Below are 13,732 nucleotides of genomic sequence, written 5' to 3'. Positions count from 1 at the left end.
TTAGGAATCTGCATCAACTTGGTAAAACCATAGTTATCCTCTTCATTGATTGAAAGTAAGGAATTTCATAACTTTTTTTTGCTTTCCATAGCTGTTGCTCAGTAACTATTGTATGGAACTACATGAAACTTGTAATTAATATGTATGTTCATAAAATGTTTGTGCGTGCCTAAGTATTACTTGGATTGCTTTGGTAAATTAATTTTCAAACCCACTTAATTGGTTGAAACAGTTGTGTTTTTTTCTGCCCAATGCTACCTCTCAGTAAATATAATGATATTAACAACTTTAGTAAGCAGAATGCTACCTGCAGAATCAATCCTTAGAGTTTGTGCTCAGCAAAACACAACTACTAGAAGAACGGAGACAAATAGCCAGAAGACTGCTTTCTGAAGGGGGTAAATAATTTTATTTCCAACAAAAACGAAACACTGTATATATTTTATCATTTATCACTTTTCCACCATTTATCATTTATCACTTTTCCACCAAAATGTTATATATGTTTTATATGTTTTGATTTAAAACCAAAAAAAAGCAAACCATTATTATAACTTACCAGTGTTTTTTATCCAGAAAAGTTCTTTTTATGCTTTCTTAAGTGAATTACTTTCCATTGCTTTTTTTCCTGGATTATGAAAAAAAAATTGTTCAATAAGGAAAATGATAGAAAATGGCTTTACAAATAAGAAACAAATCATTGCAATATGATTATATTTTTTATTTTATTTTGTACTTTGCTGTGTATTCTTATGATCTCTCTGGGTTTGTCTGTTGGTAAGTCCTGAGTAAAGGAGCATGTCAATGGCAAATAGGGGATCTAATTGTCAGAAATAAATAAAACTATTAAATGGTATTTAATTTACTTAATGATTTATTTAAAATGATACCCCATTATAATAATAATCCTGTAAGATAGGTGTTTTAATAAGTATTAAAAAAAATCCCCAGGGCACTAAAACTAAAAATGAAGTAGAATGTAAATCATCAAGAGTCAAGACTAAAATTTACTAAAGTGTTTTGCTATGCACTTATGATAATTGATGAAATTGTTAAGTCAAAGAAATGAAACACACACACAAAATTCCAATACTGTCCCTGTGGAATTCGAACTCACACACTACAGAATCTGCTGGTTTGCATGTACAGTGTGAACATGTATACATGTATATGTAAATGAATTTATATTGCACTTTGGATGCCCCCAGGGGTTATACTGTTTTGCGCATGTAGGCCCGTCGGTCGGTCCGTCCACCAAATGGTTTCCGGATGTTAACTCAATAACGCGTAAACCTAGGATCATGATACATTATTGGTACAATGATTATGACTGGCACATGTCCCCTATTGATTTTCAGGTCACTTCTTCAAAGGTCAAGGTCACATTGACTAGAAACAGTAAAATTGTTTCCGGATGATAACTCAAGAATGCTTAGGCCAAGGATCATGTAACTTCATAGGTACATTGATCATGATTGGCAGATAACCCCTATTGATTTTCAGGTCACTAGGTCAAGGTCACATTGACCTGAAGCATTAAAATAGTTTCTAACATATTCACACAATGGCTGCCACTGTAACTGACAGCCCATTCGAGGGGCATGCGTGTTTTACAAACAGCCCTTGTTTGCATGCCTTGTTTGAAAAGCCATAGAAATAATATGTTTGGACACATGAATGACTGACTTAATTGCTGCAAATACTTTTAAAGCATATTTATTTATTCAAATTGTTAACTTACTTTTCTAGAATTCATTGAAGGTCATCTAGAAGAGATAGCAAGTAGCCCATCAGTCGAACATGAGGTAACAGCCACCTTACTATATTGATGTGAATTAATTATAAAAATAAATATGTTTAAAAAATGCAGAAAAAGTTATCCGATGAAAGAGCAGTGGAATATCTTAGGCAAAGGACTCAGAATGGAAAGGGTTTGAGGAAACACTGTCTAGTCAGTAAGAAACACTTGATTATACAATCTCTTAGCAAAAGCAATGAGTCACTGTTAAAAACGTGCCCTTGCTAACAAATCTTTACTCAAAGTAAGGATAATTTCTGTTGTTGCTTTTCTATAATTCCTTTCTGATCTGATTTCCCATTTACATGATATTTCATCTCCAACATTAAAATATTAGGAAAACACAAGTGAATAATCACAGGAGTAATGAGATTGCAGCTGTTATTTACGGTAGAGAAAATGAGAATACAAAAACATAAAGGAAGTAAATATGAGTATATCCTGATCATTTTGCAGTGAACTATCTTAGGCAGCAGGTGACTTAGATTGAAAATGGCTTGAGAAAACACTGTCTAGTCAGTAAGACACAATTGATTATACAATCGCGAAGCAAAAGGAATCAGAGTGACTGTTAAAAGTGTGCCATTGCTTTCAAATCTTTTATGGGTATTATGGTAATTTCAATTCTTGCTTTTCTATAAGTCCTTTCTCATTTGAGATCCATTCACATGATATTCCATCTACAACATTAAAATACTAGGATAACATGAGTGAATAAGCACATTAGGAATGAGATTGCAGCTGTCATTTACGGTAGAGAAAATAAGAATTCAAGAACATAAAAGAAGTAAATATGAGTTCATCATGATCATTTTGCAGAACTCGGACCAGCTGGCAAACAACCCTGCCTCTGCCATGGTGTTGGAAGGGGGAGACACTGACCCAGTAGTCGATCATGTAGCAACAGCCAGGGTACTCTATTTATGTGAACTAATTGTAAACATAAATATATCCAAAAATGCAGAAAAAGTTATCCGATCAAAGAGCAGTGAACTATCTTAGGCAGCATCCTTAGATTGAAAAGGGCTTGAGAAAACACTGTCTAGTCAGTAAGACACAATTGATTATACAATCGCGAAGCAACAGCAATAAGAGTTACTGTTAAAAACGTGTCCTTGATAACAAATATTTCATCTGTGTTATGGTAATTTCAATTCTTGCTTTTCTATAAGTCCTTAGTAAATAAAGGAAGTAAATATGAGTATATCATGATCATTTGAAACAATCATACAAATATGCATGGATTTTGAATTTCATATTGTGTTGAAGATTCATGAAAAGAAGAGTTACTCAAAACTTTAAATCTTAGAACAATTTGTTTAAGAATTATCTTAGAAACTTTTAGAAAACCAGCTTAGAGTATATGTGTAAAGATGACAGATCCAATATTTAATATGCATCTTTATATATTTTTCAGGTGAGTCAAAGCGGACACAGTTGATGAGGAAATATGCATCCAGCATTGGAAGCACAATTTTTCTTTAAAAAAATACAATTTATTTAATGAGGTAGTTTACATAATGCCCCATCTGTTGGTTTGTTTGTTTGTGCAAACCTTAACATTTGCAATAACTTTTGCAATATTAAAGGTAGCAACTTCATATATAGCATGCATGTGTATCTCAAGGAGCTACACACTTTGAGTTGTGTAAGGTCAAGGTATTTTTTTTTGGGTAAAATTGATGAATTAATATGACATCTCTTTGCAAATTGTTTTAAAATTAATACATAACTTGTTTCAGAAACATTGTTTAATAACATTCAATTGTCATTTATTCGAATTTGAAAGTTGTCAAAAGTAATTATTTCTCCCTATACGGTAGCTTTAGGTATATGTGATATGTCATAAGAAAACTAGTCTTCATTGCATTACAAATTAATGAAGCATTCTTTACATTTGCTTTTATAACAAAAAAACCTAGTTTAGACTTGTAAAATTGATAAAAATAATTATTTGAACATAAAGTTTTACCAGAGTGTACAATTTAAACACACAAGTTTATAACGACGTGTATCTTGTGCTTTGCATTTGTTTAAAAGTTGCCTTATAATTGTGCGAAGCATGTCTTCTCAAATTAAAAATGCATCTTATTCAAAGGTGATCAGAACTAAATGTGTTTTTTTTATAATTCAGGGATAAAAAAAATCAGACTAAGAAACCATATGCAATAATTCATAGTCTGTTGTCTTCACAGAGAGAAACTTCAATAAAAAAATATGCTGTCATTTTATAATACCTTCTTGTTTGCCTCACGGTTGCCTATTGATTTGTTTTAAAATAGGAAGTTTATAATGAGGTATATAACACAAAGAAATTTCATATTTGAATCATTTTTATGCTCCTCTAAAAAATTCTTGTTTATTTTCTCAGCAACTTATTACGGGAATTCAATGAAACTTTATGGGAAGCTTCACTACCAAGAGGAGATGTGCATGTTATCAGCCAGTTATGGTCGGATGATTTTTCACAGAGTTATGGCCCATTGAAATTTTCCATTAACTGTACATATTGTGCATTTTTGTTCGGGCTATTTCTCAGCAACTAATGTCTGCAATTGAATAAAACTTTATGGGAAGCTTCACTACCAACAGGACATGTGCATATTATCAGCAAGTTATGGTCAGATGATTTTTCACAGAGTTATGGCCCTTTGAAATTTTCAATATACTGCACATATAGTGCAATTCTTGTCTGGGCTATTTATCCCCAACTAATGACTTGAATTCAATGAAGTTTTATGGGAAGCTTAACTGCCTTGAAGAGATGCGCGTGTTATTTGTGGGTTCTGGTTAGATTATTTATTTAGAGATTTATGGCCCTTTGAAATTGTTAAGTTGCTAAACCATCCATCCTATTATTTTGTCCAAAGTTATGCCACTCAAGATGTTTCCTTTTATCTGAATATATAGTGCAATATTGTGACCAAAAAAAACTTTGGGGAGCTTCACCCATCTCTGACGGCTTGTTTTAATTAAATATTAATTGTAAATCCCATATCACCTTTTATCATACTTTTTTGTAATTGACAACTTGGTTTTCTGACAATTGTTTTCCTTGTTTTATTTCAAATAGGCATGATATGGTTACTATTAAATCAACTTCATATGTTCTTCCCTTGTGATAAGTATTTTTAGCTCATCTATTTTTTTTTTTTAAATTATGAGCTATTGTCATCACCTTGGCGTCGGCGTTGGCGTCCGGTTAAGTTTTGCGTTTAGGTCCACTTTTCTCAGAAAGTATCAATGCTATTGCATTCAAACTTGGAACACATACTTACTATCATGAGGGGACTGGGCAGGCAAAGTTAGATAACTCTGGCGTGCATTTTGACAGAATTATGTGCCCTTTTTATACTTAGAAAATTGATAATTTTGGTTAAGTTTTTGTTAGGTGCATTTTATTCCGTAAGTATCAAAGCTATTGCTTTCATACTTGCAACACTTACTAACTATCATAAGGGGACTGTGCAGGCAAAGTAATTTAACTCTGACTAGCATTTTGACAGAATTATGTGCCCTATTTTTACTAAGAAAATTGAAAATTTGGTTAAGTTTTGTGTTTAGGTCCACTTTATTCCTACAGTATCAAAGCTATTGCTTTCATACTTGCAACACTTATTAACTATCATAAGGAGACTGTGCAGGCAAAGTTCTGTAACTCTAACTGGCATTTGGGCAGAATTATGGGCCCTTTATACTTAGAAAATTGAAAATTTGGTAAAGTTTTGTGTTTTGGTCCACTTTACCCCTAAAATATCATAGATATTGCTTTCATACTTGGAACACTCGCAAACTATTATAAGGGTACAGTAAAAGGACAAGTTGCATAACTCTGGTTGTCATTTTTACGGAATTATGGCCCTTTTTTAACTTAGTATCTTTGAATATATGGTTAAATTTTGTGTTTCGATCCACTTTACTTCTTAACTATCAAGGCCAGGGATCATATTTTCCCGCAACATCAATCGGTCCGGATATAAATGGGGAAAAGTATCCGAAAATGTATATCCGAAATCATGACAAATTACGTTAAAATATATACTATTGATTTTGCCATTCATGAAGGTGGTATAATACATGTACAAGTAAAATTCCCTTAGGCATTTTTTTTTAAAAACGGGACGAGTTTTCTCAACTGGTTTTATCATTTTGTATTTTATTGTTGTTTCGTGTGTTGTTTTATCAGACTTTTTTCATCGTTGTCAATATTATTAATCTGTGTAAGTCTATACCGATGTTTTTAATTTTTGTCGACTCGATAATAGCTCAAAAACATGCACTGAACCAAACAAATGTCTGTGCGTAGGTTGGCTACTGACAACAACAACCAAATATTTAATAAATAATTTGTTGTCAAATAACCCACGGACGATAGTTTAGATGCGTAGGGATTTAATCACGAGAGCGAAGGATTTGAAACCACGCATCTAATTTTCCGGTCGTGAATTATTCAACAACAAAGTATAAAGTACACGAATTATTTCGATTCTAACACGGTTTTACTAAAGATTAATTCAATGTATATTATTTTTCTTGTGTACTATTTTATGTGAAGTTCCGCCCATAAAAATAACTTTCGGCTGTTCTGTTGATCAGATCCGCGACTTTCATTCATATTATATTACCGGATTATTACGCTGGTGGAAAATGAATCGGCATGTTTTGTTTAGTTACGGCGCGTGCATTCAGACGCGTCTTTTCGGATGCGTCTTTAATCCGCTGTTCACAAGTTTTTGATTCTTGGTCTGACGTGCAATAAACCGGTCCTGACCGGTTTAGAGACTGCAGCGAATGGTTTATGACACCTAATCGAGATAAGAATGTCATTAGGGTGTGTTAGCATGTACACTGTGTAATCGATTTCATGACATGGGAATTTAAATAGCAAACAGAATCGGACCGACTGTTTGGGATTTTCAATCGGTCTTTCATGACCCCAATCGGTCTAGGACCGACAAAACCGAAAAAAATATGATCCCTGATCAAGGCTATTGCTTTCAAACTTCAAATACTTTCATGCTATCATGAGGTTACTGTACCTGGCAAGTTGAATTTTACCTTGACCTTTGAATGACCTTGACTCTCAAGGTCAAATTATTAAATTTTGCTTAAATTGCCATAACTTCTTTATTTATGATTAGATTTGATTGATACTTTGACAAAACTACTCTTACCTTACATACCACAATAGACTCCACCCAAACCATCCCCCGTGCGCTCCCCCCCCCCCCTATTTTTTTTTTTTTTTAAGATCATCTCACAAATGACCACCACACCCTCACACTATACCCCCACCCCCCCCCCCCCTCCCCCCCCCCCCCCAATTTTTTTTTTGAAAACCGATAAAAAACACACATATTTATTTTATGTTTGAAATACCGTCCAAACCATCGCACCCAAGAATCCTCCCCCCCCCCCCCCCCACCCGAATTGACCACCACACCCTCACACTATCCCACCCCACCTCCACCCCAAATTTCATTTTACTTTAATGGTTAAACCCCCCCCCCCCCCCACATTCCCATGCTATACACCCCTCTTCACTCCACCCCTCCCTCCTTTGTGATTGAAAATGAGAGTCCCTTCACCTTTAAAAAGAAAATAGATGAGCGGTCTGCACCCGCAAGGCGGTGCTCTTGTTTATATCTATTTCTTAATATTTTTCAGTAGTAATAATGTCTAAGAATGTATCTGGGTAGAATGAATATCTGTTCTTTTAAAGGTTGTAACTGATGCTCTATTTCTTTTGGACATGACATGTAACTGTCTCGTTTGTACAGAGATTCAATTAAATACTACATTTTATTATGTGTGATTCTATTTTTGTGTTCCAAATAGGCAGTCTGACATATTAGGTATATTGAAAACTCTTACATATAACATTTGTAAGTATCTGTTATTAATGACAGTTAAATGAAACAATGGTTGTATAGTTGTGTATATTACAAAGAATAATTATTGTTATATTTCGAAATTAGAATTATGTTTATATTTTAATTTTCATACACTTTCAACTATAATTTGTAATAGTGCCGTTGCTACTTAAATTTTATGTGGTTTGGATGCACACTGTTATATTCTATGCTCTTTCAAAATACAATTAAGGTTTCACCTTAACGGTTATAACGCGAGTGAAAAGCATCCATATGTAGCAATATACACTGTTAACATGTGATTTAAAACAAGTTTTGTTCAATTATCTGTAAAGTTCATTCATAACTATTTTATAACATGTCTGCTAAATCCACTTACTATATTCAAGCATTTTGCATTATTGTTTTTGTTTAACACTAGAAACTGTAAAGTTTATGTGTAATAAAATTATGTTCTGTTCTGTAACGATTGTATGCTGATGTAGTTGTTGCATTAACATTAAGTAGACATAAAAATTAGGTATTCTGTATACTACTAACATTTTATTGTGATTCAAGTTGTATTAAGTTTTGTTCTCTAAACAGATATTGAATTATTTTACTGATACAACAACATACGGTATTAAAGCAGTTCCATATATAGCTAGATACACTGTTATCATGTTTGTCTAAAATATCTGTAAAGTCTATCCATAACCAAATTATGATATTTCTGTTAGAAAAAAAACGACAAACTATATGTATTCATGTATTTTGTATAATCGCTTTGTTTAACACTAGAAACTGTAAAGTTTATGTGTAATAAAATTATGTTCTGTATATTACATGATAATCTATCAATGTTGTTTTGTGAACACAACCTCTGGTTCTATGGAAAAAAAACACAAACCTTAAGCACTTAATTTGTCGGTGTGTGTGCATTTGTGTGTATGGGTGTGCGATAAATTGCAAGTGTTTCCTGTTCGTGTGTTTGTGTTTTGTGTGAATTATGTTAAGCAAATTAATTTAACAAAAAAGTTTATTTGACTTTATTAGATGATAGTATTGAGTATCCTACCAAGAAAAATTGGTGCACGCTATTAAGGGATCTACTAAGTAATTTGGGATTTTATGATGCTTGTTTTTTTCAAGATGTTGGAAATGAAAATATGTTTGTATCAGTCGTAAGACAAAGATAGAGCGACATGTTTGTACAGAATTGGAATGAGCGACTTCATACTTCTACTAGGGCAAATTTTTATAAACATATCTCCGTTTTTCAATTTCAACCGTACCTGAATATATGCAATGTCAACAAGTTTCGAGTAAATTTATCAAAATTACGTATGTCATCACAAAGATTAAATATCTAGACAGGCAGATGGGCTAGACCTACACCAATTCCATTAGATCAAAGAAAGTGTACTGTTTGTAATAAACTCGAAGATGAGTTTCATTTTATTCTTGAATGTACAATATATACTGAACTGAGATCAAAATATATTCCATTGTATTACAGACAACGACCAAACATGTACAAGTTTATCGAGCTAATAACAGCAAATAATGAACTATTAATAAAAAAATTAAGCTGTTATATTTATCACTCTTTTAAGGTTCGAACGCATAATTCATGTGTCATCAATTTGATTTATTCTGAAATGTTTTGTGCAGTATATATCTTGTTGTAACTTTAATTGCATTTATTATGTACTGCATATTAATTGTTGGGATAGTACCGCATATGTAACGTGTTTTTATTCACATGTTTTTTAATCTGTCTTTGTGTTTGAACGGTCGCCTTTAATGGACTGTCAAAACTGTATTTGAATGTATTTAATCAATTGCCATTATTATCTTTTTAATGAAGGTTATATTATAGTATCGTGTCTGTTCCTAGATGTATTCTACGACAATATGGCTGCATTTTTAGAACTGTTATGCACTGATTTACAACTATTATGTCACATTAAATACTGTACTTGTAACATCTATATTTTCATAGAGCATATTACATGACCTTTTGACCATCTACATTTTTTATTGCGTAGGTGGTCTGTTTAAGGTTTATGAAATGCTTGTTTTTAATATCAAACGCAATCAGTTAAAACATTTTGTTTCTCGTGTTTGTTTAACTACAGACACCTTGTCATAATGTCATAATATCAGTTTAATTAAATAATATATTGTACTATGTGCAGAGCCTTTGAGCTGCCTATATTTTCGTTTCGCAAAGGTAGCAAGCAAGGGCTAATTCTTATGAAATTGATACAAGCATAGAAAAAGCATAATTGATATTTAGTTAAATACTGTTTGCTATCACGTGAAACGAAATTTGTTACGCGGGGTAAGTAAAAGTGTTATTATTATGACAATTGTCATGTGAAGACCCAATATATGTACAATATGCTTATTTGATATTTTGTTGTCATAATTAAGCTCCATTACAAATGATGTAATACGACCTATTCAATTACATATATACTATCAATGGTTATTAATATAATTATACCTATATTTATGCCCCCCTTCGAAGAAGAGGGGGTATATTGCTTTGCTCATGTCGGTCGGTCGGTCGGTCCGTCCACCAGGTGGTTTCCGGATGATAACTCAATAACGCTTGGGCCTAGGATCATGAAACTTCATAGGAACATTGATCATGACTCGCAGATGACCCCTATTGATTTTGAGGTCACTAGGTCAAAGGTCATAGTGACCAGAAATAGTAAAATGGTTTCCGGATGATATCTCAAGAACGCTTATGCCTAGGATCATGAAACTTCATAGGTACATTGATCATGACTCGCAGATGACCCCTATTGATTTTCAGGTCACTAGGTCAAAGGTCAAGGTCACGGTGACCCGAAATAGTAACATGGTTTCCGGATGATAACTGAAGAACGCTTATGCCTAGGATCATGAAACTTGATAGGTAGATTGATCAGGACTCGCAGATGACCCCTATTGATTTTCAGGTCACAAGGTCAAAGGTCACAGTGACATAAAACATATTCACACAATGGCTGTCACTACAACGTAGAGCCCATATGGGGGGCATGCATGTTTTACAAACAGCCCTTGTTAATGAAACATGTATGAATTGTTGCAATGAAACGTGTTTTTTTTCTTTTTCTTTTTTGTAAATTCATGTATTATTTATTTTGTAAACACTGTATGCTTACTGAGTCCACTTGGGCTTTTGGCCTTCTGGGTGTGTTGTTTAATAAACAATATGTAAGACTTATCAAACGTACTGATAAATACTATTGTTTATATAGCATTCAACATGACTTTTGGACCATGTATATGTTAATTTCGTAGGTGACCTGTATAGGGTTTATACAATGATATTGAATATAAATTAATATCAAACGTTGTCTTTTCAGTGCATTTTGTTGTGTTTGTTTATTTAGATAATTGAACTGATTTATAACATCCATTTAACAAAGTTCATTGTTTCCAGAGCCTTTGGGTTGCCTATATTTCCGTTTCGTATAGGTAGACTGTAAGGGCTGACGTTTATGCTATTATTACATGCATGTGTTTTAATTGACTTTAATCTAGAAGATCTGTCAACAAGTCTTTTACAAGCCTGTTACTATCAGAAACTGTTCTACTACCCTTAAACATATGATGTATATATAAATGTACTAGTAACATACGAATATTCATAATAAAACCGACTATGTTAATTCTGATTAGTACAAAGTGTTTTTATTAGTACATCTTGCTTATGGAGACCTAATAAATGTAAATTACAGTATATTTATGCCCCCCTTCGAAGAAGAGGGGGTATATTGCTTTGCTCATGTCGGTCTGTCGGTCCGTCCGTCCACCAGGTGGTTGTCAGACGATAACTCAAGAACGCTTGGGTCTAGGATCATGAAACTTCATGGGTAGATTGATCATGACTTGCAGATGACCCCTATTGATTTTGAGGTCACTAGGTCAAAGGTCAAGGTCACAGTGACAAAAATCGTATACACACAATGGCTGCCACTACAACGGACAGCCCATATGGGGGGCATGCATGTTTTACAAACAGCCCTTGTTTGTATATTGCATTAAATTGAGTTTATTAGCCTCATACACTCTGACGCACTTAGGATATATTTAATTACATGTATACTTTCGATAATTATTTATGTTCTAGTGTAATGTATAATAACTCATAATGTATAATAATTCATGTATGCATTGTTGTGACCAAACGATTTTATTTCTTTGCATAACTTTATTTTGTATAATCATAAACTGTGTATTGTGGAAACACTGTATCATGTATGCTTAATTTGTCCACTTGGGCTTTTGGCTTTCTGGATGGATTGTTTAATAAACTATGTTCTAAAAAATGCAAAGGTTTCGTGTCCGCTCAATTATTTTGCTATGTATGGTCGGATTAAAATATTACTTGGCATGAGTATTAACCACAAGAGTATATGTGAAATACTCAACAGCCAGACGTCAAGGTCAAACGGTGCTATATAACTTTGACAATAATCAATGTAAATACCTAATTATGACAGTGTTTGGTGTCCAATAAATCATTTTGCCGTGCATGGTCCATTTTAATGACAATTGGCATAAGAAAAAAACACAATACATGTCGTTTGATATGTCACGTGAAAGAATCGAGATGCTGATGTCAAGGTCAAGGTAAAAAGGTGCTTTGGAACTTTGACAAAAAAAAAACAATGTAACAATGTGATCATCACAGTGTTTTGTTTCCACTAAATAACTTCACTAAACATGTTTGGATTTTTATAATACTTTTCATAAATAATAGCCACAAGTATGATGTGATGCGCAAAAGGCTAAAGATGCTAAAGATGCTGATGTGAAGCTCAAACGGTGCTATTGAACTTTCACAAAAAACAATATAAAATACTAAGTTTTTCAGTTGTTCGTGAACGCTAAATAACTTCACTATACACAATATAAATATGTGTCGCGTAAAAGACTCGTAATGCTGATGTCTTCTTTTATTTCATAATCTTTGTAATTGTTATCAAGACATTTCTTTTTCATTTATACCAATACTGTTGTCATGTTATTGGGCGTGCTTTTAAAACTGAGCCAAGTATTGCGAAAACGGGTCTTATGTCTTAGGAGTTCCGAGTTCCAACTTGTTCTCTTATTTTTCATAATCTTTGTAATTGATATCAAGATTTTTTTCATTTATGTCAATACTTTCGTCATGTTATTGGACGTGCTTTTAAAACTGAGCCACGTATTGCGAAAACGGGTCTTATGTCTTAGGAGATCCGACAAGCCTGCCATTCGACTTTTGAAATTTAAAATTACACAACTTTTGAAACTATAATTAATTTTGATGTTATTGTGTTATATATCATGGGCACAACGCTTAAATTGTATTGCATTATGTCATTATGCTATGTATTATAGGCCGGAGGCCTTGATTTACTCCATTAACTGTTCTGTTCTGTTCTGTCAAGTCCTGAAGATCAAGGTCCAATGGTGTTTTTGCACTGTGGCAAACATAACTAATAAGTCCGAATCAACACCGGGGTTCATGTCCGCAAAATAACAACACCATACATGGTCGGGATTTTAATAATACTTGGCGAGAGTAATACCCACAAGTGAATAATATGTCTCGTGAAAGACGCATGATGATACAGATAAACGTTGCTTTTGAACTTTGACAAAAATCGATGTAAAATTAAATGTCATCATCAAAGTGGTTTTTGTCCACCATATAGCGTCGCTATACATGGTCGTATTTTAATGCTCCTTGATATAAATAACAACCACAGTAGTATTGTGTGTCGCATGTGATAATCGAGGTGCTGATATCAAGATAAAAAAAGTATTTTTATAACGTTGACAATTCAATGAAAAAAAATTATTACAATGTTTTTGGTTCACGCAGTGATATCGTCATTCTTAACTTGATTTTCAAATTACTTATGTTGCGGTGCCAGGCATCCGTGTATCGTTTTTTTTCATCTTAATGTAATTAATTGTGATATGTTGTATTTTCTGATCGCACTCATTCACGAATCATCATACTCGCCCTGGGAGAGGCAACGTCGCACATTGCGTATAATTTTTACACTTA

General features: G+C 33.4%; 1 protein-coding gene and 1 long non-coding RNA gene across 2 annotated transcripts in view; both read left to right on the top strand.

Moving 5' to 3' along the window:
* The window catches only part of LOC127876766 (uncharacterized), a 332,105-nt gene that overhangs the window by 5,949 nt on the left and 312,424 nt on the right, over nucleotides 1-13,732 (top strand). The window lies entirely within an intron of this gene.
* Nucleotides 7,313-11,342, top strand: LOC127876791 (uncharacterized). Its single transcript, XR_008048078.1, has 2 exons — nucleotides 7,313-11,023; nucleotides 11,100-11,342. It is a non-coding gene; the product is annotated as an uncharacterized LOC127876791 (long non-coding RNA).

Source organism: Dreissena polymorpha, chromosome 4 (genome assembly GCF_020536995.1).
Source record: "Dreissena polymorpha isolate Duluth1 chromosome 4, UMN_Dpol_1.0, whole genome shotgun sequence".
Lineage (NCBI taxonomy): Eukaryota > Metazoa > Mollusca > Bivalvia > Myida > Dreissenidae > Dreissena > Dreissena polymorpha.
This window is presented reverse-complemented; position numbering and strand designations above follow the sequence as displayed.